At 40.3% G+C, this 6298-nt stretch overlaps 1 pseudogene; it reads right to left on the reverse strand.

Annotated features, from left to right (window-relative positions):
- Positions 1-5119: 5119 nt before the first annotated feature.
- On the reverse strand, positions 5120-5769 carry LOC113922438 (annotated as a pseudogene).
- Between the last annotated feature and the right edge of the window lie 529 nt (positions 5770-6298).

The raw sequence follows: 6298 nt of genomic DNA on the forward strand, positions 1-6298 counted from the left end.
CATAACATCACCCGGTGCTCATCTTAAGTGCCTTCCTTTATCCCCATCACCCATTTAGCGCATCCCCCACCCATCTCCCTCCAACAACCCTCAGTGTGTTCTGTATAGTTAAGAGTCTGTTTGGGCGCCTGCATGGCTCAGTCAGTTAAGCAGCTGCCTTTGGCTCAGGTTATGATCCCAGAGTCCTGGGATCAAGTCCGTCATCGGGCTCCTGCTCAGCAGGGAGTCCTGCTTCTCCCTCTGCCTGCGGCTCCCCCTCCTCGTTTTCTCTCTCTCTCTGACAAATAAATACATAAATAAAATCTTAAAAAAAAAAAAGGTCTGTTTTATGGTTTGCCTCCCTTCCCCTCCCATGTTCATCTGTTTTGTTTCTTAAATTCCCGATGAGTGAAATCATATGGTATTTGTCTTTCTCTGACTGACTTATTTCACTTAGCATAATACACTCTAGCTCCTCTGCTTTGTTGACTTTTTAATTTATAAATAACCTCCTATTTGATAGAAAATGGCTGGGCTTTCTTTTCATTTTGCAATTGCAGATACGGAAAAATCTTCAGGCCACCAGAGGGCCTTGCAGTCAACCTCCTGTATCATCCTCATTGTAAATCACTGTTGTCAGAGATGCTTAGTGAAATTTGGTCTCAATTAAACCAAAAAAGAGCATTCTTAGACCCACTTAGCAATCTATATAGGAACTGTGGCTTGAACTTGGTGGAGCTCTACCTGGAAACACCTTTTTTTATCTATAAAAGCAAGGGATGGAATAGGAGGTATTTTGCTGGAATTATATTCTTTTACTTTTTCCTTCCCCATGCATAAGCCTATGCTTTTAATTTGTCATCCATAATTTATAGTCTTCTCTTGGCCAGATAATAAAGCCAGTAGCTCTCAATATCAATAGAAATTGAAGTCAAAGAAACAAAGGGCAGTTTTTGGCCAGTAGCTTCCACCGCTTTCTAAGGTGTAACCAACTAGAGCTCTCACTGATCTGTGATATTAATTTATTTCACAAATATTTACAGAGTACATTCGTACCAGGCACCTGCTAAGCAATGGCCTACAGATATGATCATCGTCCTTATATATTGCTTTGTAGTTTGTAAAAACAATCTGGCATCGATTGTCTTACTTGGTACTCACTTCATCTGTCTCAGATGAATTAGGCAGATGATATCTCTATTTTCTAAGGGTGGAGACAGGTTCAGAATGGTTAGATGACTCACAGATACACAACCAGTGACAGAGTGGGATGTGAACAGAAAGAGGTCTTCTGACTCCAAATCCCACCCTTTCCCACAGCACCATGCTGTCTTCCTGGAAGAAGTGAGCCTGTTATTCTCCAGGGAGGACTTGAGGGGTATAATGTGCCAAAGGACTCAAGGTTGAAAATGGATATGTTTTAGCTACTTGATGGTTTTGATTAGTAAAATAAGCTACTTAGAAAATAAGTTCAAAAGCTTTCCAGTACTGTTTCTCTTCTTTCCAAAAATGGAAGGGTAGTTTCAGTATGTAGGCAATGGGGAAAAAGGGGGATTTTTTTTTTTACTACTTGATTGACATATTTGCTGAGAATTTAACTCTTTCAAGTCTCTGAGTACCCGCATCTTTCCCTGAGGTATGGTTTATGCAGTAATGCCCATGTTAAAAAAAACAGGCCCATCATTTGAATATCAAGCTGGGGTAGGGCTGTCCCTCACACAAAGTGCCTTTTATTTCTTTAGTCGTTTTTGGAGCATAATACCCTGCATAGAGCTCTATGCAGTACCTTCTGCACTAAGTTGTATTTCTCTCTTTACTTACCTACCTCCCTCAATAGATTAAGAGCTCCGAATCCTCATCACCATCCCAGGCTTTATGAGTACTCTGTGACTATGAATTTATATATTGAGGGAAATGGGGCATAGTATTGAACTTGGGTTTTTCTAAACCAGAGTACCTAGAGTTGCAATCCCTATGATAATATATATTCTGACGAAAAAGTAAGACATAGGTTCTCTAATATTTAAGTACCTTAGCAATTCACCATATTAAATACAATATGGTACATGCACGCTTAGCTTAGTCTGAACTGAATAAAGTATGGGATGTGTCTAGGCAGAAGGGAGCTGAGAAGTAAATTCATAAGCTTAAGAGCAGAAAAAATTCAAGGTAATTAAAGCAAGAATGCCAACATTATCCTTATCACATTATGTTATTTGTTCGTCTAGTGCTCCTGTTCATGGAGTGCAGGTTTCATTCTTGTGTCTCCAGTACCTAACAGTGAGACTTAATAATGGTGCTTAAGAAGTATTGTTGCTTATACCAAGGATACTCTGTTAATTGAGAAGTCAACAAATAATTTTTGAGCATCTGCCATGTGCCAGCCACATTGCTAAGCAGCAGGAATACACTGGGAAGAAGACAGATGATGTCCCTACTCCTGTGGGACTTGAATTGCAATGGAGAGAGACAGACAAGCATATAAACCAGTAAGGTGATTTTTGGTACAGATAAGTGCTGTAAAGGCCATAATGCAGGGAGCATATTCATCTAACATACTTTAACAGATATTTTAGTTACCAGCATCCATGTAAGAGAGAGAGAGTATTCATACAAAGTGGGCACAATTTTTTGTATATTGATCTCATCCCTCGCCACCTTGCTGAACTTACTAACAGTTTTTTAGTGGATTCCTATATACAAGAGTGTGTCATCTGAGCATATAGGACTTTTTAGTTTTTCCTTTCCAATCTGAATGCCTTTTATTTATTTTTCTTGCCTAATTGCTCAACCAGAACTTCCAGTACAATGTCAAGTAGATATGGTGAAAGCAGACATCCTTGTCTTATTCCTGATATTGGACAGAAAGCATTCAGCCTTTCACCACTGAGAATGATGTTAGCTGTGGGTTTTTTGTAGATTCCCTCCATTGTTTCTTTGCTTGCAATCAGTCCGTTAACCTTGGCCTGAGCACTCAGCACTTTTAGCCATTCTCAGCAACATGTGATAATACGCTAATACGGTATTTCTATCATCATTTGCAATGCTAATTCTTTATGCACTAAACTGTTTTCATTTATTGCTTTGTTTTGTCTTAACCATTTGTATAGAAATCTTTCTAAAGTGGTAAATATTCCTGGCCACTTTAAGTGTAATAGAATACATATGATACATACATATTATATGTTTATAATAAATATTATATACATTTAATATATCATATATTATACAATAAATACATATAATTCAACTGTTGCTTTAAAACTTGGACATAATTGTGATGTGTTACCATGCTAGCTAGTAAGGTGGGGCTGCCTTTCGGAGATTATTGGATAGTTTGTCCCTTCAAAGAGTCCTTCCAAACTGCTGTATGTTTTCAGTATCTGTCTGCTTTTTACAATACAGATTGTCCTGTCCCTAGTTGTTAATTGGCATTTTTTCTGACCTTAATGTGCCTGCCTCTGAGAACATTCTCTTCTAATAGGCGATTTCTAATCTCCTGAGGACCAGGCTGCCAGAGAACCAAATATTTAGAAGATTTTGTAAAATAAGGGTAAATAAACTGAGGACTAAATTCTCCTGTGAATTAAGTGCATGAACTTTCCAATTCCTTGTTTGGTTAAATGCCTTTCATTTCCTAGGTGCTCAGTTCTGTTCTGAATGAATCACTGTTGGGTGCGAGGTATTACTATATCATAAAAAAAATTCTTTTTTAGAGGCTTGTACTAGTTCTCCCCACCTCATCCCCATTCCTAGTCAGTTTTCATGAGTTGAACTCCCCCTATTTCTCTTACTCCTCCAGTACATGAATGTTCATAGCAACCTTATTCATAATCACCATAAAATCAAAACAACCTAATGTCAAATAAATAATTGTCATATTAATTTGAACAATAGAATATTTTGTAGCAATGAAAGCAAACAAATTAGAGCTATACTCAGCAGCATGGGTGAATCACACAATGTTGTACAAAAGAGACCAGACATAAAATTTTACTTAATATATGATTACATTTATATAAATCTCAAAAACAGTGTTAGAAGTCAAGAGAGCTGTTACCTTCAGGGAGAAAGAAAGGGGCAGTAAGACATGACTAAAATAAGGCAGAAAGGTAGAAAGTGAAAAGGTGAAAATAGATACACCAAGCAAACACTAAACCAATGGAAAGCTGGTTGATGTTAAAGGAAAAAGCATTTTGCAGGTTAGGAAAGGTCACGAGGTAGTGGTAAAATAGATAAATCACCAGGAAGAGGTCAAAGTCCTAAACCTAGATGCACCTAATAACATAGACTCTAACGCATAAGATGGTCAGAATTACAAAAAGAAACTGACAGATCCCACAAGCACATGGAGATCTTAACATATCTCCATTCTGAAAATTAGGTAGGGTAAGACTTTCTGAGCCATATCTGATAATTATTCACCCCCAAATTAGAAAATACATTTTCAAGCACACTTAGAACACAACAGTTCACTATCACATATTGAGCTGAAATCTGTCTCACTGAGGTTTTTATCTTCTGGTCCTAGTTCTGTCCATTGGAACCATAAAGACATGTTACTCTTTCAGAGACAACCCTTCTAATTTTTAAAGACAGCTGCCATGTGTCCGGTGAGTCACATATCTGGTTTGATCAAACAGGGGTGATTGAAGAATGACCACCTCATCCGGGTGGATGGTGGTGCCATTTATTGGAATAGAAAGCATTGGTGAGCCTGGCAGAACAGGCAACAGAGATCTCCCCTTGGATGTCTAGTGGTCTTCTAAAGCTTTACCTGTCCAAAATTGGTCTCTATTCTTACATAAAAATCTGCTCTCCCAGTGTTCCTTACCTCCATGAGCAGCATCACCATTCACTCAACTGTTCAGGCCAAAAATCTTGGAATCATTCTTTCTCCTCCTTGCTCCACTATAACAAATCCTTCCAGAATATATTGCTGTCCTACCATTTCTCCCCTTTATCTCTACCACTGAGTCCAAGCCTCTATTGCTCTCGTCTGGACCACAACAATAGCTTCTTCTTTTTTCTTCATCCAACAAGAAGCCATAACTTTATTAATGATAGAAACAGTACAAATTTCAAACCAAGCTGCAGTTATTCTTTGAAACACCGAAAAAAAGTCCTCATTTTCATATGGTTACTTTGTTAATTCCATAATCGCATTTACAATATCATTACTGTTGTTCTTCAGGGCTTGGACTGCCTTTGCTCTTGACACATTGGCTTGTGACATGACCAATTCTATGTCCTTAACCTCTACATCAGTTTCATCAACCTCTTCCTCTTCACTCTCCTCTTGCACAGCTGGAGTCTGTGTGTTTTCTTGAATGTTTGAGACGGCTTCACCTTGAACTTTGAATTTCTCAGCAGCTGCTAGTTGTGCTTGCTGAGATAAATCCTCGATCTTGGCTCCCCCAAAAACTATGTAGGTATCTGAAGCTGGGCTCTTGTAGACATCTGGTTTTGTGATGACAAAGAAGATATTCTTAGATTTCCGGATAGTGACTCCTGTAACCCCTGTAACCTGTCGAAGACCCAGTTTGGACATAGCCTTCCCTGCCTTCTTTTCACTCCAGCTCTGTTTTGCTTTACTGACTGGTTCTTCATCGATTTCAGCGGCTGTGGTCAGCTGGGCTTGTTGTGTGGTTGCCTGTGTGGAATCCTGTTCCTCAAGCTCTGGTACTGATTCATCACTGTCAGATTCTGTTCCAGACCCTGTGTCTCAGCCTGGGGCTGTGGCAACTCCTGCTCTGTAGCAGGGATGGTTTCTGTGGCTTCACCAGGCATTTTGTGCGGGGAGCACGGAACCAAGATGGCCGCAGAAAGAGAGTGAGGGAGAGCATGACCCAAGCCTGTTGCAGAAGGAAGCCTGGTGGGGGTGCCTGGTGGCTCAGTTGTTGGTGAGGGCGCCTGGGTGGTTCAGTCGTTTAGCATCTGCCTTCGGCTTGGGTCATGATTCCAGAGTCCTGGGATCGAGCCCCACATCAGGCTCCCTGCTAAGCGGGGAGCCTGCTGCTCCCCCTGCTTGTGTTCCCTCTCTCACTGTCTCTCTCTCTCTGTGTCAATTAAGGAAATAAAATCTTAAAAAAAAAGAAGAAGAAGAAGAAGGAAGCCTGGGGGAGGGGGCATCTTCTTCTTCTTTTTTTTTTAATTTGAGAGAGAGAGCGTGCGTGTGCATGTGAGCAAGTGGGGGGGGCATAGGGAGAGGGATCGAATCTCAAGCAGACTGCCCACTGAGTGTGGAACCTGATCTCACAAGCCTGAGAGCATGACCTGAGTCAAAACCAAGAGTCTGACTCCCAACCGACTGAGCCAC

The sequence above is a fragment of the Zalophus californianus genome, chromosome 9, assembly GCF_009762305.2.
Source record: "Zalophus californianus isolate mZalCal1 chromosome 9, mZalCal1.pri.v2, whole genome shotgun sequence".
NCBI lineage: Eukaryota > Metazoa > Chordata > Mammalia > Carnivora > Otariidae > Zalophus > Zalophus californianus.